This window comes from Ambystoma mexicanum, chromosome 7p, assembly GCF_040938575.1.
Source record: "Ambystoma mexicanum isolate Mex_15411 chromosome 7p, UKY_AmexF1_1, whole genome shotgun sequence".
NCBI classification, from domain to species: Eukaryota; Metazoa; Chordata; class Amphibia; order Caudata; family Ambystomatidae; genus Ambystoma; species Ambystoma mexicanum.
The window spans coordinates 693,073,060-693,100,468 of record NC_090939.1 but is presented as its reverse complement, the minus strand read 5'-3'; positions in this window follow the sequence as shown (position 1 = coordinate 693,100,468).

The window sequence follows — 27,409 nt, the reverse complement described above, 5'->3', positions numbered from 1 at the left end:
TATGAACTGATCCTATTTGCACCGCATATCCAAATTAAGAGATGTTGCTCTTTGAATCCGGCCGAGTTATTGCCTCCTCCAAGTAAAGGAGGGAATGAGGAGAAATTATCATATGATTGCTTAATTATAACTGAGCAAGAGACAAAAGGAAGAATTGATTTAACTGATATACCCTGAAAGGGCCATATGGAGAACTGTTTTGTGATGGCTCTTGTTTTAAATTACCGAATGGCATATCAACTGCTGCTTATGCCATTACTACACTGAAAACTATTGTAGAGTGCAAACGAATCCCACATAACTCAGCACAAGCTGCGTAAATAATAGCTTTGACCAGAGCATGTGAAATTTCTGAAAACCTTAGTGTGAACATATACACTGACAGTCAATACGCCTTCGGGGTGGTCCCCAACTTTGGCCGATTCTGGGCTAAAAGGGGTTTTCTGACGTCACATGGAACCAAGATTAAACATGGCACTTTAATAGTGAAAATGTTGTCAGCACTTGCGCTTCCTAAGTGATTAGCAATAATGAAATGTAACACCCATAAAAAGGTAACGTGTAACTTAGTAAAAGGAAACTCATTTGAGGACAGAATCGCGAAACAAACGGCCACTGATTCGCACACCAAAATGTATGTCGAAACAACGGAGAGGGTGAGCTGCATGATAGAGGATGAAATTGGGAATGTAAAAGAAATACAAGCAGAGGCAACTCCTGAGCAAATGAAACAATGGTCAGAGGGTCCAGCAGAATTAGATCCCGAGGGTTGTTGGGTAAACAAAGAGAACCGTAGATGGATGTTGCCGAATGCGTATGCTATGGCAATGGTTACTATGGCCCATGGTCCAACACATATTTGTGCAAAAAAGATGTGTCAGCACCTTGATTCTGTATGGTACAATGACAATATTACAAAAACTGCTGAGAGGTTGGTTCAAAATTGCATGACTTGTTTACAACACAACATTGGAAAAGGAACAGTGACACCAGTAGGAAGTTTTGGTCCTCCCTCAATGCCCTTTGAAGTAATCCATTTCAACTTTATAGAAATGGAGAGATGCCACAACCTCAAGTATGTCCTTGTAGTGGTCTGTCCATTTAGCAAATGGGTAGAGGCCTATCCCCTGAAAGATTGTTCAGCCATGTCAACAGCGAAATCCATGTTAAAAGAACACTTTCCGTTTGGGCTACCACTTGTCATTCATATGGTCAGATAACTACCTGCATTTTATAGCTGCCATGATACTACAGATCTGTGCAGGCCTCCAAATTGATAAACAATTCCATTCAGCCAGACATCCGATGAGTGCCGATCTTGTGGAACAGCAAAACAGTATTCTGAAAAATAAACTGGTGAAAATATGTGCCAAAAGTAATTTGAAATGGCCCGATGCTTTACCACTAGCCTTGTTGACTAGGCGTACATCTGTGCAATCAAAGACTGGTCTCTCCCCCTACGAGGTTATAATGGGGAGACCAGCCAATGTATTGAATATGCCACATCCAAGCAGGTTAAAGGATATAGAGTATCCATTACTTATTGAATACTGTAAACAGTTGACTCAATACTTGAATTGGATTCATTAGCAGGTGCAGTAGGCTCTTCCTGTCAGATATATGGGCCAAGGCCATCGTCTGCAACCGGGGAACTTGGTCCTGATCAAGCATTTTGAGAGAAAGTCTTCACTTGCACTGCAGTGTAAGGGGCCATATCAGGTACTCCTGGCCACGCAGACTGCAGTTCCAGTAAGCAATCGGAAGCATTGGATACATGCAAAGCACACAAAAAGAATCCCGTTTCCTTTGCCACATGAGAAAGAGACCAATGATTGTGATTTCCAGAGTGAACCAGCTTTAATTGATCACAAGGACATCGCCGATATTCAGCCAAAACCACTTCCTGAGCCCAAGAAGGGGCCTGAGGAGATTGCAAAAAAATCTGAAACATCATCAGTGTTACCTGAACCTTGTTTGCCTGCTGCCTCATCATCACCAATTGCACCACCAATTGGCACTGTTTCTGCATCTGCTGCAAACAACGATAGTGCATTGTTCATTGACCACACCGTACTTGGAGCTTTAAGGTACAATCTGCGTCCACAAATTCAGAAGTAATTGCAACAGCCTTTGTTTCTGGCCCACGAATGGGGCTAGAAATGGAGGTCTAGGGAAAGGGAGCGTATGAGCTGTATCAAATAAAAGCTCTGACATGCGATTTCCCGGTCCTATTTTTGAAAGTAAAGGGCTTTGCAACCTAGCGCAGACAAGCAGGGGCAAAGGTACAGACACTATAGAAAACTGATGTTGATACTTGCTTCTATATTTTGGAGCCTCTGAGGCAAACGCCTGCTTGCTGCCATCTTAAGCAGGCCAAATTGAATTGGCTTACATTCTACTGACTAAACGTGTGTCGCCGTGTGAGACTTTTCTGGACGAACGTTGAGAAACTTTTGAAATAATCCTCTTTAGATCATGCCTGTATTCGCTCCTGTTGCCTCTTGCGCTGATGAAGACATTAATAGAACCATACACATTGACATTGAATCTGTTCCTAGAAAGACTTGGACTATTAAGACTAAACTGCTCCTGGCCATCATACTTATCTGCATTTTATTTACTCTAATTCCAATGTCCTGGTATTTAGAATATATACATCCAATGAATACCCTATTGCCCACTGTCGATGCTCCCACCATGAATCCGGCTCATGTGCTTTCTTACACTCTTCCTCCACGAGATGTTAAACACAGAAAAGGTTACGATAACAATACTCTGTTATTGATTATGAATATGACACATGCAATCTTGAACCAATCGAATTGCTGGGTGTGCTCGTATTTACCCCAGCATGGGGAAAGAGGAATGGGTTGGTATATACATCCTTTTCCCCTGAGTACTGCCTGTTATGCATCCCTAACAGCTCTGTTTTTTGGGAGATGGAATGATAGTGTCACTGGAAACTTTGATGGAACTAACATAAATGAATTTGAAAGATTGGTATTTACACCCTTGGGTTTTTCCGTGTTTTCAAAGAGAAGCGAAATGAACACTGCATCGACCAGCCCCATTGATAGACTCACTAGACCTTACCAATCGCTGATTACTTTTAAAAATGGCTTCTGTAGCCATGCCTCCTTCCTACACTAATAACCATAGTCCACACTCTGTTCCATTCTATTTGCAGAAAAAAGGTTCTACATTTACCAGATTAATGAATACTGCTGTACTTGAGCATGAAGAGAAACCACTATATATAGGAGGTTCTGGCTATTTTGTATGTGGGGATCAAGCCTATCCATAGTTACCTAGAAACTGGGAAGGTACCTGGTATTCAGGGATACTTTTACCTGGTGTATTTCTCGCTACAACCTCTAAAATAGCAAAAGTATCCAGATCTCGGCCCTGGCGGGATGATGCTGCTGGGCACATTTTTGGTGGCATAGCTAAATCCTTTATACCTTTTTGGGGACAAGCAATACATTAATGGAATATTAGAAGACTGTCCAGGGTGTTAGAGAAAACAATTAATGAAACCACTGACATACTATACAACATGACACTGGAACAAAAAGCAATCAGACTAGTTGCACTTCAAAATAGAATGGTTCTGGGCATTATTTTGGCTGACCGTGGAGGTGTATGCAAATTAGTGGGATCAGCTTGCTGTGTTTTTGTAAACGACTCCTACCGTACAATATTTGAAGTAATTAAAAAATTTCACGTTTTAAGTTCTGAAATTCACGTTCCCACATGTGGCTGGAATCTAAATTTGAGTACATGGTTCTGGGAACTGTTATGATCCTGGGGGTGGAAATTGATCGCAATTTTGATCATGATATTTAGTATCCTCATACTCTGCTGGTGTTGCATACAATGTTTGCCAGCCATTTGTTCCATAAACACAAATGAATGTGTACAGATAATTAGTACAAAGATCCTGAAGCCCAAACCCAATATGATAAATGGTGATCTCAAACATGAGAGTGAAATAATCATGGAGTTTATGGCAATCAATATTCCTGATAATGATTATGACTTAGATAGTTCGGAAAGTGATACTTGATCCGATGATGACGCAATGTTTGGATAATGCCATTGGCTTGAGGCCAAAAGGAGGGTTTGTAAAACTGTAATGCAATCATATAGCCTGAATCGTATGAATAATATGTTGGCCAGAAGCAAATCGCATCATGTGACAAACATTGCAAACCATGAAACTTGAATGTGACCATTGGGAGTCCAATTTGTAATTGCCTGCCATTTTCTTTTCTAAACGCTTTTGCAAATATATTCTGTGCTTCAGATCTACACACGGTACGAGGCCACAGCTTGAACTTTGAATGCTAACGTAGCAGGAATATGAAACCCTGCAGCAATACATTGTTTTTCTCTATTCTGTGAAGCCTTGAAGCTGTACATAAGCATCGACTAATCAGCAACCCAGGTGCCAGGCTGTCTTGCAAACGCTTTTGTAGAAGGCAGTTAAATAAGAGTTATATGCGACTAACGGTGCTCCTCCACAAAAGATGGTATTTTCTCTGCTTCAGAACTGTCTGCCCCTTAGCCGATGAGCGCAGCAAATAGATAACATTAGTTGGAATGTCTCCCTGCTAGAACATGATATCCTTCCCCATGCCAGTGCCCCGTGTGCCCCAAAACAGTAAACTGTCTCTACAGCTTCGGCTGGAAATACCAAATGTTTAGACTAAATGAAGTTACGTGCATAACTGTCAATTATCGAACCTTAGCTTGTATGTCATGTATATGGGCGGACTGAATAATGCTGTACAATGATGATGTGTTATGTATATATATTACTGCTTTACCGATGCTTGCTCTCTCTCCTCTCACAGTGTCTGTGAACACACGTCGTGAGGTGTTGAGACCCGGTTGGCCGACTGAGATACTCTGAAAATAAACCAGACTGGTTTGGGAAACGAACCTCACGACTGGTGTGTCATTAGTATATGGTTATTGTGCCTTTATTCCATATATGGTCGTACAGCACCCAATGGGTGATGGACTGGGCCACTTAGATTTCCGCTCATGTTGGTGTCTGGGATCAATGCTTATCTGAGTGTGGGCATATGCCTGAAACTTGAATATGTATGGAGGGCTGATCAAAACAGCCCTCTGACTGCATGGAGCACAACTCCTAGAATAAGGTGACATCTATGCAGACCCAGCAGGTTGAGGGATATAATGAGCATTGTGAATACTGCATTTGCTTCCACAAGGAATAATGAATTGTAGCCATTAACTCTTTTTTTCTATGTTATCCCAGTGACCCAGCGATGGAATATTGTTTTTTTTATTCTCTAAATAGAAAATCCTTTTTTTCATACATTCATGATAATGAAATCTATTTAACAATTCTGGATTTTACTTTACTTCTGCTGCACTTACCTTCCTTGCCGTCTTCATCTTTGGATTCCAGACGAGGTGATGGCTTCTGATGCTCAAGATCTGCCTCCACTTCACTCTGAGGACGATTTTGATGTTTCACACCTTAAACAAATAAGAGGAACAGATGGCAGAAGGGACTTCATCATCCTTTCATTTACTAGAAAAAGAATAAGAATTCTGAACATCGTATTCGCATCCAGCAGGGAGAGTGCCCATTAACTATGTGTTTACATTGTTATCCCAGCAGCCCATTTTTTAACACAATGGTTTTAATCTCTAAATCCAAATACTTTTTAAATTATTAATGTACACTAATTTAAAACGGCCTACTTAGACCTGCATCTGGCTTTAAGTCCTACAGGCGAGAATCTAAAAAAATGGGGCATTAGAAAATTGCATAGAGGATGCACTGTTTTTAGATTTGGAAAAGTGCAGGTCACCTTATCCAAAAAGGTGACCTGTGCATTTATGGGGGCCTGACCTGCGGCACAAACGATGCGCTGGCCAGCTCCCTTGTGTACACCTAACAGTAATTTATGGCACGCTCCGAGCACCCACATTGTTGCTAGGAGAGTATTTCACAGTGAAAGCCTCTTTAAGGGCCTGTCATTGTGAAATGCCAAAAATAGATTAAAGCATTTATATCTCCTTTTCAGTTATAGAAAATCAAGTAGGGTACTAGAGGATGGTGATAGTGATGGCTGCCTAGAGTGAGAGTTTCGCCCAGCGACCTGAAAATCCTACTCCATCCAAGGGATAGCGACCGTACCAATGGTGGAGATACCTACCTGCGGCACAGCCAACTGCCCGCAATGCAGTGCTGGTCTCCAAGGAAAGCAGGGTTAGTGCAACTGTGTATCCTGACCCTCAATTTCAGCGGCGCAGAGGACAAGGCCCATGTCTGCTGGAGTGAATGGAGTGAGTCCCGGCCTATGCTAGTGAGTGCGGCGTGGGTTTGCATTTTGTTCACAGCCGGCACAGATGCAACAAAGAACAACAGAGTAAAGGTGAGAAGGTGTAGGTCTGCCTCTACTCCGAACGTGGTAGTGGGCCCAGCTGACAATTGTGCAGACATTCAAACCGGGGTGCGCTCCGCTGCTCCTCACCCTTGAGCGCCAAGCTCCTTTTTTTGTGCCTGTGCCATGTGGATTGCTCACTTGGCGTTCTCACTGGGTGTAAGGGTTCCAGTGTGGCTCGGAGGAGACAAAGGGGCCAGGGCCAGCGGGTTTGGTGGCGTGACTAGGGCTAACACAGGTGCATGCTGGCATGGCAAAGGCACCTTGCTGCTCTGGGTGCTTGCCGCAACTGGACCCCGTGAGGAGCGATCTACAGGTGCTGTACTTAAGGCGTGTGGGGAGTCTGGTGCTACATAATTACTGATGGACTCTGTCTGGGCGAAGAAAGTCTGCTCTCATGCCTTGTACTGGCATTTTCACTTAAGAAGTCAGGTTACGCGGATGATACTCAGTTGTACATGAGAGTAAATAGCGCACAGGACATCATTCTCCTCCCGATTACCTTTCCATCATCTATTCCAGGATGTCGAATTCCTATCTCAAACTAAACCCATCTAAGACTGAATTTGTCCTCATCGATCTGCCCGCTAAAAAACAACTTGTCCAACAATGATATGCGCCTAGAAGAGTTTGATCCACAACTCTTGGACTTCGCAAAATCCGTAGGCTTCACCATTGACAGCAGCCTGTCCTTCCACATAACCAAGAAGGCCCAAAGGCTCCTCCCGATTACCTTGCCATCATCTATTCCAGGATGTCGACTGCCTGCCTCAAACTAAACCCATCCAAGACTGAATTCGTCCCAATCGATCCGCCCGCTAAAAAACAACTTGTCCAACAACGATATGCGCCTAGAAGAGTTTGATCCACAACTATTGGACTTCGCAAAATCCGTAGGCTTCACCAGTGACAGCAGCCTGTCCTTCCACATAACCAAGAAGGCCCAAAGAGCCTGGCTCCGAATCTCTACCCTTCAATAAAATCAAACCTTCATCCTGCCGCAGGAATTCTGGATCATAGTGCAGGCCCTTGTGGTCTTGCACATCGATAGGGGAAATGTTCTCCTGACAGGGCTGCCAGCTGCTCACTTGTCTCCCTTAAAAGCAGTCCACCACTCTGCAGCACGTCTTATTATAGGAGTATGGAAATTTGACCAAATCACCCCTGTCCTACGCGAACTACAATGGCTTCCTCTCCAGGCCAGGATACTGTTCAAGACTTCATGTATAATCTACAAAGCAGTCATGAGTAGCACACCAGCGTACTTGGTGGCTAAGCTCCAAATATCTGGTGGCACACCATCCCCACGCACAAAATCAACCAACCTGCTTGAATCACAACTCATCCGCAAAGAGACGACTGCCAAAAATCCTTCTCTTGTAATCCACCCACCTCCTTGAACTCGATCTTGGTGTCAGCTCAGAAATCCCCCACAATTCCCTAATTTCCCAAATCTCTTAAAACATGGCTCTTTCAACAACACCTGGCCAAGGACTAATTACAATGGATGCACATACAGACGTGCAGACCTCACAGTATTGTGCTAGTGTTAAAAGATGCCAGCCCAAATGCTGGATACCCACACTCTGTACAGGACCTAGCTCCACTGCTCTCAAGCTAGGTCTGCGCTTTAAATGATAACATAAAATAAATAAAAAATAGGTTACAGAAGCAGTGCTTGGTGGACTGGACCCTATTTCTACGTGATAGACATCACGTGATGGTCTGTCGCCCAAGGGGGGACATTAGGACTATTGATCCAGTGCTAATGGCTTAATGAGGAGACCACTCGCAGCACTTCACACTAACGGCCACCATGCCAGGGTACAGTTCCAAGAAGCATAGCCACCTCGACATTTTTGTAAGAGACAGGTACAAGTCCAAGGACTCCCGTCACCCTTTCAGGGTCCAGCCGGGGGTGAATCCAGCGTGGGACAGCAGTCAGAGGATCTCCATTACAATCTGCTGGAGATGAAAGGCACCTATGTCAAGACTGGAGTGGGGTATCTGTACTACTAACCGCTATATGGTTGTGGTAGAGGAATAGAGGCACCTGCGCCAAGGCTTTCAAATTGGTAAATGTGTGCGAGCAGCCAAGACTGAGATTCGAGGTAGGTGATGCAGGCTGCTTCTTAGGTACAGTGAATCCCCAAAACTCCAGATAGGAATGTCTACACAATATGTTAGTTGCTACCCGTGATCTTTTATTAACTAACATACAGGTTAAATAGGTCAGGTGGATATATACAAAAACGAAGGATGAACTATGTGGCAGCCAAAAAGGAGATTGCACGCAGCTATCCTTAAATATATGCTATTGTACCCGGCAAAGATGAAGGTCCTATATAAAGATAGTTCTCTCTTTTTCGAGATGCCCGAAGATGTAGACAAATGGATGGACACAGTCAACATGCCGACAGAGAAGGAAGACCAGGCTGGAGGCAGAAGTGATAAATTAATCTTAGTTGGTTAAAATGTACTATTGAGCGACGCAGTAGCCATTATGACATGATCACAAAATGGCAGTTACAGTAGAAGAGCAAATGTTAATCTCAAAGTTATATAAATGCAGGAACCACCAGTGCCGCTCAGATATCAGCGGCACTAGGAATCACACTGTCACCCACAATAGATTAAATTGGTTGGGATACTAGTAGTTCAGTATCCTCCTGCTGAACTCTGAATGCTGGCAACAAGCTGGGATAGGAGTGAGATGCAGGGATGCCTGAGCCTCAGATTGGGAGCTGGGTACAAGTTGGGAACAGTTGTGGAGTGGGGGACGGGGGGTTGGGATAATTAGGGTGCACATGGCCTATAGACACGCACTCGGGATTGGGACGAATGCAAAAAGGAGGAACCGAGAGTGGAAACCAGCAGAGAGAATGGGTGAACTTAAAATAGCAACCTGGAACATAAGAGGTCTGAACAGCTATATCAAAAGGAACTGGGTTATGGTGTATTTGAAACGGCAGAAAATAGATATAGCTCTCCTACAGGAGACTCCTCTAACTAGAGATAGACAAGATACACTGGCACATAAATGGAGGGGGGTGACCTTGGGCTCCACATACTCAGCATATGCTAGAGGGGTCTTAACATGGGTCGCTCTGACCGTCCCATTCAAGATCCTTCAAACCTTCCAGGACACAGATGATAGGATGGTAATATTACGGGCATTGGTGGAAAATAAGGAAATATGCGTCATTAATATGTATGCCCTGATTCAGGACACAGCAACCTATTTTATATCGCTATATTCCAAGATTAGCCAATACAGAGATGGTGCGCTGGTATGGGGGTGGGGGGTTTAATTGTAAATTAGACCCGATGAGAGATAGATCAGATGATAAATTCACCTATCCAACCCCCTCGGCCAAAGCCCTAAATACGTTATTGCGTACACTCAAGTTAGCTGATGTATGGAGAACAATGTACATGCAGGACCAAACATACTCTCACTACTCCCCCCGACCCATCTGTACACAAGAATAGACTATGTGTTTGTGGGGAGGAAACGCTGGGGGAATTCATACAAGCTGAATATAAAGCATGAGTCCACTCGGACCACGCCCCTCTGGTTCTCACATGGCAGATTCTTCCCACCCGAGCCAGAATCCCATAATGGAGACTTAGGGTTGAAGCATTGAGAGATACATGGTTTCGGGAACACCTGAGGGAGGAGGTAGCATAACACAGGCAGCATGAAATCTGCTGGTACACTGTGGGAGGCCTTCAAAATAGTGGTGACAGGAGCGGCTATGGCGAAGTCTAAAGGGATGCAGGATGTGATTATGCAGGATTTGACAAAAGCAGAAAGTAGGCTAGAAATGATAATGCAGGCAGGGAATAGGTCCGTAGAACAGGCCCAGGAGGTATCCCGCCTGCAACAGGAATGTAGGGAACACTGGGACAAGTTAGGCAAATTAAGTTACAGGAAATATATTAAGAGACAACATGCAGAGGAGGATAAACCGGGGAGATTGCTAGCCTGGTTGTATAAAAGTGAGACCAAACGGGAGACAATTAGAGCAGTGAGTGGTTAAGATGGGGAGTTAAGAGAGACCCAAGAGGAGGTTGACAAGTGTTTCGATGAATACTACAAACATCTCTATAGGGAAACCTCAGACAGTGGTATGTCAGAGATACATGAAGCATTAACTGAGATGTGTCTACCCAAGCTAAATACAGAAGAAAGGGACAGCCTAGAAATGGCCATCACAATAGAAGTACTAGAATATGTGATAAATGAACTGCGGACCGGAAAGGTCCTGGGGGCGGATGGGCTCCCCAGTGAATTTGATAAAGAATATAAAACAGATATCCTCGCCCCACTACTAGATATTCTGAACGAGACATTCGAAACAGGCAAATTGCCCAGATCCCTGAGAGAGTCGGTAATTGTCCCCCTTCTCAAACCAAATAAACCGGATACCGACTGCGGCTCGTATAGACCGGTCTCGTTGTTGAACCAATATGGGAAGATTCTCACGGAGGTCATGGCGCATAGATTCAAACCGCTCATAGATAAGCTTATTCATACAGATCAGACAGGCTATGTGCCACATAGAAACATTGCCAACAACCTAAGAAGATTGCACCATATAATATATTGCACCCAAGGAGGAACACAGGACGTTGCAGTGGTGTCACTGGACACAGTAAAAGTGTTCAACTCAGTTAGATGGCCTTGGCTGCTAGCAGTTCTAGAAATGTTTGGTATTGGACCCACATACATTAAATGGGTGTGGTTGCTGTACAATGAACCGATAGCATGGGTCAGAACGGGTACAAATATCTCAGAACAATGGCAGTTGAGTAAGGGCACGAGGCAAGGATATCTGTAGTGCCCAATGCTCTTGATCCTGGCGTTGGAGCCACTGGCAGCCTACCTAACAGACGAATACGGAGAGCCGGGCATCAACACACTGGGAGGGAGGCAGCTGATCTCGCTGTATGTGGATGATATGCTTCTGTACTTGCAGCATCCAGAAACGAATTTGCAATATGTTTTGGATGTAATGGAGCAATATGTTGCACTGTCAGGCATAATGGTTAACCCACTGAAGTCCCACCTGTTCCCTCTGGGGGGATACGCAGGGAAGCCCATGCGTGAACTACCGGTGTTACCAATTAAGTGGGAAATAGATACATTTCGGTACTTAGGAGTAGACATCTACCATGACCCCAAGATAGAACATATACAGAACATGGTGAGGGTGGTGAGCAAAATTGAAAATAGTATGTCTTTTTGGACTAGGCTGCTGTTGTCCATGATGGGACATGCAGTATTAGTGAAAATGGTGGTACTGCCAAGACTCCTCCACTATTTCACAAATATCCTGTTCGCAATGCCGAAACTGTTGTTTAGGAAATTGCATAGTATATGCAGAGGCTTCTTATGGCATAATGTGAGGTGTAGAGTGGCACTGTGGGAGCTCCAGAATCCATATGAATGAGGGGGGTATAAAAGTGCCTAATTCTGAGGTATATTTTGTATCGAAACAGCTGCAATTTGTGGCCAAATGGTTGTCAGATGGCCCAACGCCAGAATCAAGGTTACTACTAGCTGAAGGTACTCTGTTCTTTTTTAACGTAGTGATATGGCTGGCTGATCCTAATGTAACCCGCTTGTACTTGCTGTTGCACCTGGGGAGAGTACGGTGGCACAGGGCCTGTTTGTTGTTGGAGAACTCAACACTGTACTCCCTGCAGATTCCGCTTGTTGCACTTGAAGGGGTGGACGAACAACTAAGATTGAACGTGAGGACATTTTGGGAACCTTAGGGGGTAGCGACGGTGGGAGATATACTGAAGGAGAGATTACCCAGAGATTTTGAGGAACTGAGTAGAGACACAGGGGTGCACTGGGGCAACAGCTCACATACACCCGCCTCCAGAGGATTCTGAGGCGCAAATGGCCAGAGACTGAGACAGCCTTGCAACCGGATGAGACTATAGAGACATTTGATGATGTAGCAGAAGGAGGGCATGAGGTTTCACGGATATATGAACTGATAATATCCAAGATAGGAGGGGACTTAGGACATACGAGGCAGAATAGAAAAGCAGACTTACAAGAACCAATGTCGGACAGTGGGTGGAGTAGAGTTATGGTGCATCATAAAATGGTGTCAAGGAATGCACGGCTACAACAGATCCAATTGTATGAGACCCATAGGGCATATTTGAACCCGAGCAAAATTGCCAAATTTAGCCAGGCAGCACCACAAGCATGCCCTAAATGTGGTGAGATCAATGCAGACCTAGTGCGTATGTTTTGGGCATGTATAGAAATTAGTAGATTCTGGGGAGAAGTAGCCCTAAGCACTGGCGAAGGTAGATATCACCCTGGACCTAGGATCGCCCATAGCTTGTCTGCTAGGGGAATTCCCAAGGCCCAAAAGGGCTAGACATGTAAGTAAGCTTAAGGACCTGGCATATATAATGGCGAAAACACGGAATAGCCATGGTGTGGAAAGCACAGATGTGACCCTCTACAGATGTGGGGAGAGACTTGTTAAAATGGGCAAATGCAGAAACGGTTGTGTGGCAAGAGGCGATGAGACAGAACATGGAACAGGGAGAGGAGGTGTTGATGCTTGGAGACAACTGAAGGCGGATTTGGCCACTTCTGAACAGGGGTAGAAGAGACGGAAGAAACTTTTATATAAGAAGATACCGGGACACGAGAGGGAGATGTGGAATAAAAGAAGCATATAGTATACCAGGAGCGAAGTAGGCCAGGGGGCAGGGGTGGAGATGGGGGGATGGCGGGGGCAGACTGACAATATTCAACGGAAATGTGGTGTAATGATGTAACATGTCTGCAAGTTGCCATGGTTATGTAAAATTCAATAAAAATTGTTTTAAAATAAAAAGAAGCATTGCAGCTGCAGGCTTCTTCCACTATCTGGATTCAGGAAAGGATTCAGGATACAAGCTTCAAGAATACTCCAGGTTTTTTCTTCTGGCTTCTGACTTAAGCTTCTGAAACCTGGTTTCGATTTGCTGCTTGTGAGGAATCTGAGGGCATCCTCACTTCTTTTCCTCTTGAATCCTTCTCACAGGTGGCCAGGGAAAGGCCACCGCTGTTGGATCCTGACCCTCGAGTGGATATGCAAGGGAGGATTTCCTGGGTGGAGGGAACTTGGGGAGTGGGGAGAGGACATTGTTAAGTGAAACATGGTATCTCCCTTTCCCTTTTCACAATGAACCATCTATCCTGCAAGCCTTTGTGGGCTGTCAGACCTTTCCCTTTTGTTCCCCCAAACTGTCCCCCAGAAGCACCATCTTAACACTGGGACGATGAAGAGACCAACTAGGAGGGCATGTCCTCATTTTATTGATACCAACACATATCAGAGACAACACAGAGTTATACATACTTCCTTTCTTAAATCAGGCAGTCCCAAACACCACTCTGGTACTGAGACGAAGAAGAGAGCTATGGACGCATGCAGGTGGAACAACAAGGCACGTCCACCTAATGAGTTTTGCCATAGTCAGGCAATTGGAATTAATGACCCACACCTGGGGTCACTTAACTTTCTTAACGGATATAAGGCTTGAGACCTGTGAGTGTAAAACAGGGAAACACTTTTTCCGGGGTGCTCTGGGAACTTGTAGCAAAGTCCTTTTGAATATCAAATGAATTGAAAGTTATTGTAAGTACTTTTGAATGCTGAAACAAGTACTTTGAATAATAAACAAACGGAAAGTAAGCACTTTTTGGAGGGTAGCAGGGGGCGCGCTCATGGCGGAAGCCTGGAAGTAACTCTACCGCTCCTGAGGGCCGAAGAGTGGCCTGAGCCCCCACTTGTGATGACCCCCCACTCCCCCGAGTGGATGATTTGTTGCAGGCGCACTGGCCAATGTACCTAGGGCACACACCGGAGAAACAGCACAATGAATTGAGGGTCTTGTTCCAGAGCTATCATCGTCTGAAGCTCCAGCGGGAAAGTGAAAGTAGATTGGTAGCCACAGCGCCCTATGACGGCGGCCTGAGCAGATAGACACAAAGTGCTCCCAGACCACGCTCTCTCAAGGACCCACAAACGGCCGCATGCAGGGTCCCCCCTGCAGTGTTTCCGGAGGCCGAGCGAAGGAAGGTTGGTCTGCCCCTTATTTTTGTTTTATCATAGATCTCCAGCCTCTGCCATGTTGCAGCTCTATCCTGGAGGGGGATTTGGAGCACTGAAGCTTTGAACTAATGTCTCTCCAGCGGGCTGCGGGAAGAGGCCCCGTAACACACCCGCCCCTGGGACTGTGACCATTTTAGGCAGAGAGGGTGCAAGGTGGTAGCGGTGAGATGTGGGCCCCCTATGGTGGAAGAGGGGCATGTCCCCACCTCACCACACCACTCTTAGTCCTGCTGCATCTAGGCACTGTTTGAACAAGGAGGGAGAACACCCTTGTAGCTGGCAGTTGAGGAGCACCAAGGTGGACAAGCAACAGAGGAACCAGCCACCGGGTAAGCATGGCTCAGAAGCAGCGCCACAGTGGCCGTGGGGGGACATACAATTTGCAGAGGTCACCCCTGAGGGGGGGTGGGACAGGGTGAGAGGCCCCAACACGGGGTTGGGTGAGACCGCCGCAAGCAGGAAGGGACCCCTACGCACATTCGGGGGTTGCCAACGATGGAGAAGAGGGAGGGTCTATTCCGGCACCCCAGGTTTGCTGGAGCCAGCCGATCTATCCAGCCGGCAGGTGAAGGGCTAGGCTTTGTGCAAGGTGGTGCCTGGTCACGGAGGTGTGGTGGCCTTGGAGGATCGAGTGATAGGAAGGACCGAGTGATCGTGGTGGAGGCTGGCTGCATCGATCCCAGGCAATTAACCCAGGAGGAACAAGCCAGGCAGGCCATTAAAGGAGTCGCAAATAGTACTGATTTTTCAGAAATCAATGAGCTGGAGAACAGCCTTAGAGAAATTCCAGTTCCAAGCCCCCATATCCAGAGCACACCCGACTGAACCTACCCAGGTCGGAAGAATGGAGGATAACCCGGTATCAACTAAAAAGGACATTGCCGCATTAATGGAGGAAATAAGGGGTATGCACTCCACCCTGGGTCACCGGATTGATTAAATGGATCAAATAATGGACTCAATTGATAAGAGGGTTCAATGTCTGGAGAGCAATCAAACCTCTCTTGACACAATGGAGACACAAATTGATATGAGGCTGTCAGAACTGGAAAGAAGGGAGTCTGAAGTGAAACTAAAAATGGATGACTTTGAGAACAAGGAGTGAAGGAACAGTCTCTGCTTTTTTGGGTTCCCAGAGAAGGAAGGAGAAACCGAGGGTCACATCAAGAGGTCAATTATGCAAGTGTTGAGGCACTTGTTTGGTTCTAATGCAATCGACAAACCCACGATCAATCGGGTTCACCGGGCAGGGAGAGGGACTAGGGGGCCAAGGACAGTACTGGCAAGGTTCCACTACTTCTCAAAAAAGGTGAAGTTACTGGAGCGGGCTAGAAAGGTGGGTCCAGTAGACTGTGGCCCTGCTAAAATAAATATTTACCTGCCTTCAGGTTGACCAGGAGGAAACAATGTGGCCCCCTGATGAAATGGCTTAACAACAAGGGAGTGAGGTATCTTTGGGGCTTCTCCTTCTCCATATCTTTGAGTACAAGGGGTATTCGTACAGGCTGGTCACACAAGACGACGTACAAAGGGTGACCGCTGGACTCATGGAAGACCCCCAACCCCCTCCCCAGACCCAAGGTGATGCGATGGAAGGCGCATGCAGCCATGACCAGTTGAAAGATAGACAAAAAAATCCCATAGACACGGAAGTTCAAAAAACGTAATAACTCTCCGGGAGGGAAGAGGAGCCGTTGAATATGACTGGGGATGGTTAAGCTAGCGACAACACTACTGAAGAAGGCTATGGCGGGGGCTGAAGGGGATCATTCAGGGAAGAGACCTTTTGTACGGACAGGGCTGTGTTGAAGCAAAGAGGAGATGGTCAGATGGGGGGTGAGTGAAGAGTGCAGGGGCACACTGGGGTGGGAAGGCCTCAGGGAAAAGAGCTTTGTGGAGCTGGTTCTAGGTTTTGGGAGGACCACTAGTGACTTGATCACATTTTAGGTGATGAATCTGGGTGCAGTTGGGTGCCGAGAGGGGTGTGGGGTGGGAAGGGTGGGAAGGGGAAGTTATGGTTGGTTGTTTCAGACGGAGTTCGGAGTACACAGTTTCAAAACTTTTCATGGATACTATGGTTCCGAAGACAAGGGCTTGTCAAAGGGAATGTCTCATGGGTGTGGAGAGCTATGTGATGCTCCGGCAGCGGAGAAATGACTGGGCTGGGTGAAATGTTTATTGGCTCCCTTAATGTACAAATTCTCAACTCGCCAGGTAAGAGGTTGATGGTGCTCTGTGAATTTAAGATGGCTAGACTAGATTGGATGTGTCTACAGAAAACAAACTGGCAGAGGGGCAGCGAACCATGGTTGCGATCTCGGCTGGTGAGGGAAGTGTTCATGGCCTCTAATCTGGTGGTTTTGGTCCCAACCAGTGTGGGATTTCTTGTGGAATCGGTTCTAGCTGACCCAAATGGGAGTTATGTGCTTATTAAGGGATTGCTACACAGTGCTTGATTTGCGTTGGGTTCGGTTTATGCCCCTAATGCGGGCCAATGCGAATTTTGGGAGGAGGTGAGAGACAAACTGATTGCGTTTGTCGAAGGTTGGTTGTTGGTTGGCGGGGACGTCAATATGGTGTTAGACCCTGTGAAGGATCGTAAGAGAATGGGGGAGGAGCCAGCTGTAAGGACACATTTTATTTTGGACGTGTGAATGAGATTTTGGGCATGGTGGACTCCCTTTCTCCCCCTCTGGAAGGAGACAGGCTGTATACCTATTTTTCAGTGGTACATTATTTGTATTCACGCATAGACCTGATTTTGGTAGGTACAACCTTGAAGGTCGCTCCATTCCTATGGTCTGACCATGATATGGTAAGAATAGTGGTGGGTTCAGGATAGACAACAGACCGTGGGGGTAGTTGTGGGTGTAACAAATTCCTGCTGATGGATAGAGAGGTGCAACAAGAACTGCTCTCAGGAATAAAGGAGTACTTCCTCTTCAATGACGCCACGGAGTTGGGGGCTCAATCCTCTGGGAGGGCTTTAAAGCGACGATTCGGGGGTACTGATTAGGATAGGCTCCCAAAAGAAAAAAGAGAGGCGGGAGAAGAAAAGCAATCTTCGTCGAAAGATTCCGCAACTACAGCCGGGGGGTGCCCAGGGGAAATACATGTCTCAGACGGAAGCAAATAAACTCTGACAATATAAACACAATTAAATGCCACCATGATTCAAGACACAGAAAATAAACTTCTGTTCTTGAAACAGAAATACCATGAAAAAGGGGATAAAGCAGACAAGATTCTTGCTTGGAGACTGGGGGAGGAAAGGAAGCGGGGAACAATAGGAGGTATAAAGGCCAAGGAGAGGGGCCGATTTTTACTCAAACATCATAGGGAATGAATTCGCAAAATATTATAGCATCCTCTACGCATCGGAATTGAAGGGTGAGGATGCACAGGTAGATGGTTTCTTAGAGGGGCTACCCCTTGCGGGGCTTACCCAAGATATAGTGGAGAATCTTGAGTGCCCTATAACAGTAGAGGAGGTCGTGCAGGTTATTAAGGGCATGAAGTCAGGTACGGCTGCAGGGGAGGATGGGTTCTCAATGAAGTTTTATAAATTATTTAGGTCATTGCTAGCCCCAGTATATAACGCATGTCTGCAGAGGGAGGCCCTACCCCCTATGATGCTGTTGGCAACGATAGTAGCTATCCCGAAGGAGGGGTAGGATCCCACCAAGTGTTCCTCGTACAGACCCATCTCCCTCCTGAAAAGTGACGTGAAGATCCTGGCAAAGGTTTTTAGAATGAGATTGGAGGTGGGACTGCTAAAACTAGTACACAGAGACCAGGTAGGCTTTATAAGAGGGAGACAGGGATCAGATAATATACAGAAGACCATAAACCTGATTCACTGTGCGCAGACGGGGGCTGGATGCTTGCTTGGAGTCTCTTGATTCAGAGAAAGCACTTGACAGGGTGGAATGGCCCTTTATGAGGTCTTGACGGAAATGGGGTTCGGTACAAACTTCCTGAGATGGGTAGCAGAACTCTATAATAGGCCCAAGTCTAGAGTCTGCATCAACGGGGGGCTGTCTGAGGCATTTACGCTAACAGGGAGCACTAGACAGGGGTGTCCCCTCTCTCCATTACTTTAAACCCTAATGATGGAACCACTGGCGATCACTATTTGAGCAAATGGCCAGATTAGGGGCATATCTGGTAGAGCGATCGAGTGTAAGCTGTTGCTGTTTGCGAATTACATATTGGGAAACCTCACCGACATTCAACACTCACTCCCAACACTGATGGTACAGATCTCAGAATATGGCCGCCTTTCGGGTCTTAAAATCAATGTAGACAAATCATGTATTGTGCCTATACTTAAGCATAGCCCCCTTCTGGACTTGAAGAGGAGATACCAAGGCATGACAGTTGACGAAAAGGGCATGCAATATCTGGGCATTCAGGTGACTAGGGACCTGGAGGAGATGGTATTAGCTATACCCCTTTCCTTGAGAAGCTGAAAGCTGACCTTAAAAGGTGGGACCCCCTAATATTAAGTTGGTACGGAAGGATGACCACCATAAAAATGAATGTGCTCGCCGCCTGCTATACTTATTTGCAGCTATCCCAAGGCAGCTTCAGGAGAGGTTTTTCCTAAAAATAACAGGAGAACTCGGTAGGTTTGATGTAATAAGACACAGAGGGTGAAAATGGCGACACTAACACTCCCAAGGGACAACGGGGAATTTGGGTTCCCTGATGTGCGATTATACTATAAGGATGCCCACTTGAGGGTGATGCTCGATCACATGAGGGATGACCTGAGGACCCACTGGAACTATTTGGAAGATTTGAAGGCCCATCCGTTGAAGGTGAGGGACTATTTTTGGTCACAGATCAAGTCCAATTCCTCAACGACTGAAGTCCCACCCTACTTTGAGTGTGTTTTGGTCTGTCTGGCATGACAACAAGGGTAACCAGAAGTTCTCATCATGGCCCTCCCCACTGTCATGGGTATGGGGCCCCCCATTCGATTTTGCCCATGTCTGGCCTTTTTGCAGAAATGCTCAGACATGGGCCTTGAAAGGGTCAGCCAACTATTTATTGTTGGGGTCTTTCTGGACCTGAAAGCTGTCTTGGAGGTACTAGGTAAGGGCGCAGTCTCGGTTTTTGAGTATCTCTGCATCAAAGGCATATTGACTGACCCAAAGTGGGAAGGATCCGTGGCAAGGGAGTTAACTACAATTGAGAAGGTTATTGACGTATCAACCACTAGAAGGGGTATTTTGTCTTGGTTGTACAAGGCCATGAATGAGACATCCTGATGGGGAGACAGACATTTCAGAGGTTCTGGGTGGATTTGGCAGGTGAGGAAATTTCGGAGGGTTCGGCAAAAATCTACAAAGTTACCTTCCAGGACAATCTGTTCACCTTCACGATAGAACATAAGTTTAAAGTACTGATGGGTTTGAATAGGGACCCCCTGAGGTTATCCAGGATGTTTGCAGGGGCCTCTCCCCTGTGTCCCAGGGGATGCGGACAGTTGGGGTCTCTGGCCCACATCTTGTGGCGGTGCTCCAAGGTACGGGTTTTCTGGGCAGAAGTTTTGAGCTGGATGAAAGAAGTCACAGGAGTTCAGCTAGGACTGGACCCGCTGCATATGCTCTTGGGGGTCCCGGCGAAGGACAGGGAGGAATATAGGCTCCCCAGGATGTGGAATGACATGCTGATGGTGGGGTGACAAGCCATTGCCCAGGGTTGGAAAAGTGAAACGCTCCCTTCGAAAGAAGTTTGGGAGTGGAGAACGTGCATAGCATGATGGTGATGGAGAAATTAACGGCTGTGGCACACGATGGGACGAATATGTTCAATGCGGAGTGGAGCACGCTGCTACTTAGGTGGGGGCTGGAAGAAGGAAGCCTGACAAACCCTACAGATGCATGAGTCATGAGAAGAGCTGGGGAGGATCTCTGAGGGAGCCGATGTAAAACAGTAGAGATATGAGGGCGATGGATCCTTTGAGACAAGGGAGATTGGATACCCTTACATTCAGACATGTTATTGAGATGGGGCTTAGTTGGGGGGAGATGGAGGGGAAGCGTTTTTTTGTTGGTAGGGTAACATTGATGAGGGGTGAGGGGGAGGGTGGGGATTCAAGATCGTTTACTATAATGTGGTACTATGATGATGGTATGTTTCAATGTCTTGATTCCTTAACAAAGGTCAAGAAAAATTAAGTTAAAAAAAAGTACACACTTTTTGAATGCCGCACAGAGTAAAAAGCAAGTTGAGCACTCGTGAATTGAGTGAAAGCAAAGTGGTGCATTTAGCAGATACCACAGAATGTATTGTATGAAACAAGTATTGGCAAAGTCAAGAGAAAACCAAGAAGAGTATGAAAGGAGAAACAAAGTATTGATCCAAAGCTACAAGGGTCCCAGGAATTGCAGGTTAAGAGGAAACCTGTGTTGGCAAGAGCCAGAGGAATACAGAAAAGTGTGGCAAAGTGCATGGCGGCCAAACAAGCCACCGAACAGTGTCAGAAGAGTGTGACACTGGGAAATCAACTAAACATCACTGCCAAGAGGAAACCAGTGGCTAATTGTTGATGGAAGCAGTCATGGAAGGTTATCAGTTGCGTGACCTATAATGCGTGGACGGTGTGGTCCAACAACTGCGCCTAGATTGAGTGCCGCTTTATGGAAGAGCCAATGAAAGTACACATAAAGAAACCTTGTACGTAATTTAGATGTCAAGAAACAGAACTACCTAAGAGAACTAGTGAAAAGTACTAATATTTGAGGAGCTGGGAAGTGTCCCAAGGAATTGTGTTGTTTTTGAAAGCTGGAAGATTTGAACTCTTGGAGAAGGGAACCCCGATATTTTGTGAACTTTTTTGAACTTAGGAAAGGGGAAGCTGATCCTAAGCCAAGAGCTGGGAGGAGCTCTGAACTTTCTTTTGAACACTATTCATTTTGATGCTGACATCCCTACACATTTTATACAGTTCTTCCTGACACAGACTATCCTTAGTTTTCTTTAAGTATGGAAATCCCACCTTAGCATAGGGCAAGTTAGCCTTACTCCATCCTGACTTTCATGTTATTAAAACTCTTGTGAACCAATTTCAACTCTGTTGCCCATGTCTACCTCATGATGCCTTCACAAGCTTCTGACACAGAACTAAGTGGTGGGTCCTTTGTTGTACACAAAGGTCCCCCATTCACTCAGGCTGCGCTAAGCTCAACCAGTCAATCACACAGCAGTGAATTCATCCGTCAGCATCCACTCAGGCTATTCTGGTCCTTCCTCGCCGTCACAGAGACCTGGCTGCACGAAGCAGCTGGACCTCTATTATCTCTAGCAATCCCAGATGGCTACACCATCCTGCGACAAGATAGAAATAACATGCGAGGTGGTGGCATTGCCATTGCCATCATTGCCAAAATCAGCCTAAACATGAGAACTACCTCCACTCCAGACTCAAACTCTTGCGAAGTGTGCGCTATCAAACTCCCACTTCACAACTCCCAAACCCTGACTATGTACCTCATTTATAGGCCCCCGGCCCGGTGGGTACATTTGAAGAAGTTATTAACTGTCTATTATCTACTAATCTCACAACCTCCACACAACTACTCATTCTCGGAGACTTCAATCTTCATTAGCCTGTGTCACATCTAGATGGAATTGTGAATATTAGCATGTCCACAACCAGACACCCAAAACAGCGAATGTGCATTGAAGGCATCTACCAGCCTTTCAGAGAAAACACTGCATTCATTCCAGTTTCAGTCAGGGCTGACACAAACTACATTAATTCCAGTTTCAGTCAGGGCTGGCTCAGGCAGACCACAGGCATTGCGACACGCAACCAATACCAGACACCCACAACACAGGATGTAATTTGACTCCTCTCTCCTTTCATTCAGGTCCCACCCCTAGGGTGTACCCACAACAACCAGTCCCTTGAAAGGCTCCAGCTAGTCTGGTATGGGCAGCCCCCAGAGCCTTATATATGGCCCTTCCACCCAACAGTCATTCACGGGAAGGGAACAGAGCCAGGGCTTGTCAGGACTTTGAGAAACAAGGGGTAAAGGCAAAATAAACAAAGAAGTCACAGTGGCCATCTTGCCTTTGTCCAAGAATCCATTGATTCCTATGGCAGGGTCTGGGTGTCCCAAACATGGAAGACACTCAGAGCCACTGTGAAGTTAGCATGCTGCTGCCACCAGCCCATGCCCTGCTCTTTGGGCAACATACAGATGCCCATAAACATACACTAGGAGTACCAGGGTGTAGGTCTTCTCATGGGTACCATAGGTGTACCACATGGGTATTATTCACCAAAAGAAAAAGATGAAGAGGTACACTTCCAGGGGTCCAAACTGGAATACTGTGCAGAACAACACACAGAAAACACATACAGGGAAGTGATAGAATGAGGACGAGGAGGCCCTGTCCCTCCAAAAACATTGTCAGCATCACATTTGCCCCCTGCATCCCAGACTGAGGTTAGGGGGGACTAATCTCCCAGAAGATTGTCACCCTCATCCACACGGTAAACATACCTTCTGGAAAGGCCATCTGCATTATCATGACTCTTCCCTGGTCTATGCTCAATGGTGAAGTCTAGCCCTTGCATGCTGATGCACCACCTGAGCAGTGCACCCCCAAGCAGACCATGTAGCCCACCCACCAGAAATTCCAGACTTAGAGCAAGACTCACGAGACTACATGAACCTTTGACTAGATCCCTCCCTGTCACCAACAAAAGAACCATTACTCAACAAGCTAGCACTGCTAATAGCAAAACTAAGACATCTTTAACCTCCTCTATCAAAACCAAACAAACTAAAATCACCACTGCAGCCCCTCCGCTCAAAGGCGGACTAATAAATGCCAGCTCCCTAACGGCACATGCCACTGACATTTGTGAATTTATACTGTCTAATAAGTTGGACTTCCTCGCCGTCACAGAGACCTGGCTGCACGAAGCAGCTGGACCTCTATTATCTCTAGCAATCCCAGATGGCTACACCATCCTGCGACAAGATAGAAATAACATGCGAGGTGGTGGCATTGCCATTGCCATCATTGCCAAAATGAGCCTAAACATGAGAACTACCTATACTCCAGACTCAAACTCTTGCGAAGTGTGCGCTATCAAACTCCCACTTCACAACTCCCAAACCCTGACTATCTACCTCATTTATAGGCCCCCGGCCCGGTGGGTACATTTGAAGAAGTTATTAACTGTCTATTATCTACTAATCTCACAACATCCACACAACTACTCATTCTCGGAGACTTCAATCTTCATTAGCCTGCGTCACATCTAGATGGAATTGTGAATATTAGCATGTCCACACTTAGATAGAATTGTGAACATTAGCCTGCGTCACATCTAGATGGAATTGTGAATATTAGCATGTCCACACTTAGATAGAATTGTGAACATTAGCCTGCGTCGCATCTAGATAGACTGTTTTATTGAAGGATCGCATGCCCGCGCCTAGATGAAACTTGAATGTTAGCATGTGCCGCACTTAGAACTGTGAACACCAGCCTGCGCCACATCTAGATAAGATTATGAATGTTAGCATGCCCACACCTATATAGAATTCTGAACATTGGCCTGCACCGCTTCCAGATAGGATTGTGAAGGCCAACAAGTGCCACACTTAGACAAAACTCTGAATGTCAGCATGCTAAAGGTCAGGTAACCCACTAACCAATATAACCTCAAACTCTGCATACTTATCTCACTCAAAAACTCACACAACCATCTCTCGCACCCCAAGCCGCACACAGTTCACAACACTGCAACAACACATAAGCCGGAGCAACAGCACACGCGGACTGACACCGATCCAATACCCGCACCAAAGCTCAGCACCCGGTGTATACCGAGTTGAAGCTGCCAACAGAACACCACTCCTCTCACTATCCTACTCCCTCTTCACCTTACTAACCCATCCCACCTTATCGTTTACAGATCCGCCAGAGCGCCTGGGGTCCAATTCCGTTGGTGACGGTGCGCGGTACAAATACCTTTAACATTTAACAATTATAATGACCCATCAGACAAATATGCCTTCAACGTGGCTAATACCCTCACTGAATTAGGACTAACCCAAAAAATTGTGGAACTCACCCATAATAGTGGGAGAACTCTCGACTGGTTAGCAGACTACAACTGCTCCGCATCCATTACCTCCATCTCTCCACAATTATGGACGGACCACTACTTGGTAACCTACAATTTATCCACCACTAGGCCACTCCCTTCTGCAGCCAATATGGCCCCCTCATGCCCTATCAGGAACAAAAAAAGTATCCCTAAGGATAAAGTAATTCCTGCTATTCTACCCATCCTAAACCAACTTGATGAACATCTAGACCCAGAGATGTTCGTTGAAGAGTATAACAAAATTATACGAACCACTCTTGACAACATAGCCCCTCTAAAACTTAGACCAAGCAAACCTAAAGCCCACATTAATAAATGGTTTACCCCTGAACTGAAAGATCTCCGTCAACTTTAAAGAAGTTGCGAATCCACTTGGAGACTTACCCCATCAGAAGACCATAAAAACAAACTCATGGAAATCTCCTCACAATACAAGAAGGAAATTATCCTGGCCAAACGCAACTCATATAATAAGCATATCTCTACGGCCAACTCAAGTATGAGGGAGCTGTTTTCCATCCTAAAGGAGTTAGAGTCGCCTACTCCCATTCCAGATATATGCACAAAAGACAAAGCCTGGTGCACAGGGATACAACAAGCACTGGCCAACAAAGTCACCATGCTCCAAAAGAAAATAGCGGCTAAGAAAGCAGCACTTAATCAACCGCCAATATCCACCTTCCATAGAGCAAAACACAATTATATCAAATTCAGATTTGCAAAAACATCTAACCGGGAGGTGAAGAAAGTCATGCTCTCTCTCAAGCCTTCCAACTGCCAAGGCGACTTGTGCCCTGCACAACTTATAAAAGATGCCGCTAGAGAACTTTCCCCCTTCATAGCTAAACTCGTAAATGCCTCATTCACCTCAGGCACTGTGCCGTCCAACCTGAAACAATCATGAGTACTGCCATTGCTAAAAAAACAATCCCTAGACCCCCTCATCCCTACTAACTACCGCCCCATTACTACAGTCCCCTTCCTGTTAAAAATCTTGGACAAGATTGCATATACCCAAATCCAAAAATTCCTAGAACACCACAAGCTCTTAGGAGCAAGGCAGTCTGGCTTCCGCCCACAACATGTGACTGAGACCGCTCTCATCGATTTGAAAGCCCAAATTGATGTGCTAAGAGACAAAGGTCAAACAGCCCTCCTCTTACTCTTGGATCTCTTGGCCGCATTCGACCTTGTAGATCACAAAGTCCTCTGTAACCACCTAAACGCTGCTGCACACTTCTCTAAAGAAGCCATAATGTGGGTTGATCCTTCCTCAGCGAAAGGACCATGAGGGTGTTCTCCCCATCAGATGCAGCAGACCCGATCCCCATTTTGTGCGGCATTCCCCAGGGCTCCTGTGTATCTTCGACACTATACAACATATTTACAAAGCCCCTTTTTGATGATCTGGACCTTCTTGGTATCACCTACACTAACTATGCAGATGATACCCAGATCCTCCTCCCACTTTCAGGGGATTACAATAAGGATGTGGCCTTGGTAAATAGGGTGTATCTCATCATCCAGGCATGGATGGCAACTCACAGTCTATGCCTGAATGATGAAAAAACAGAGTTAATCATTCTGGGTACACACTCTAATCTCACCAAACTAGGCCAGGATTACTCTGCCTTTGAGATTGACGGGAATACTATTAAGGTAGCCAAGGAAGTGAAGACTCTAGGTTTTCATCTAGATGCCACCCTCCCCTTCAACAGGTGAATTCACTGGCCTCAGCCACAGCTTACACATTTAAGCTCATCAGAGCAGGTAAACACTTTATCTCAAACGACAATTGCATGATCTTAGCTAGAGCTCTCATTCTATCTAGACTCAATTACTCCAATGGTTTATATATTGGGGTCAACAAATACATCCTACATAGAATACAAATTCTACAAAATAATGCCTTGAGAGCAGCTCTTGGTATCTCCAGACGATCACACATTTCTGAGATAAGGCGTAATAACAACTGGCTGTCGACCCAAGACATAATCCTAACTGAAAGTTGCCTCCCTCACAAACAAAGCCCTGAACAATACGGCTCCTCCCTATTTAACTGATAGATTTGTAGAAAGAAGATCCTCCAGACCCTCAGGCATCTCCAATGCCAACACACACATTCCAAGATTCAAATTGACCAAGGCCGGAGGTGCCAGCTTCCCCGTCCGGGCGGCCCAAGTATGGAACTCAATGCCCCACACTATACGTGAGGAGACATCCTACCTTAAATTCAGATCCAATTACATCAACCACCTGAAGCAATTGATCAACTAGCCAGTGCCTCTTTTCCCCCCACCCTGCTGATATATTACCTGTAACCTGTATAATATCCTGTATATAATTTACTGTATTACTGCTACGACCTGTATATTTTATTAGCATTATGTGTAATTATGTAACTATGTAACCTAAGCTTCGCATATCTTGTACTGCTGCGCCCTCTTACCCCAAGGTCTGGTGCGCATTATAAGTGAATAAAACAAACAAACAGCGGCACATTAGACTCAGTGATGCAGGGCCACTTCACGTGCAAACAAGCTCTCGCAGCAGTGGCCTTCGCGATAGAAAAAAGCGCCACAATTGTAATGGGATGCTCAGTAACGTTGCATGCAGAGCATTCATTATTTGCCGTTCTAGAGAGAACAAAATCAACACTCACAACACAGAGAGCAACAGCTTATGAGATAATAATATCC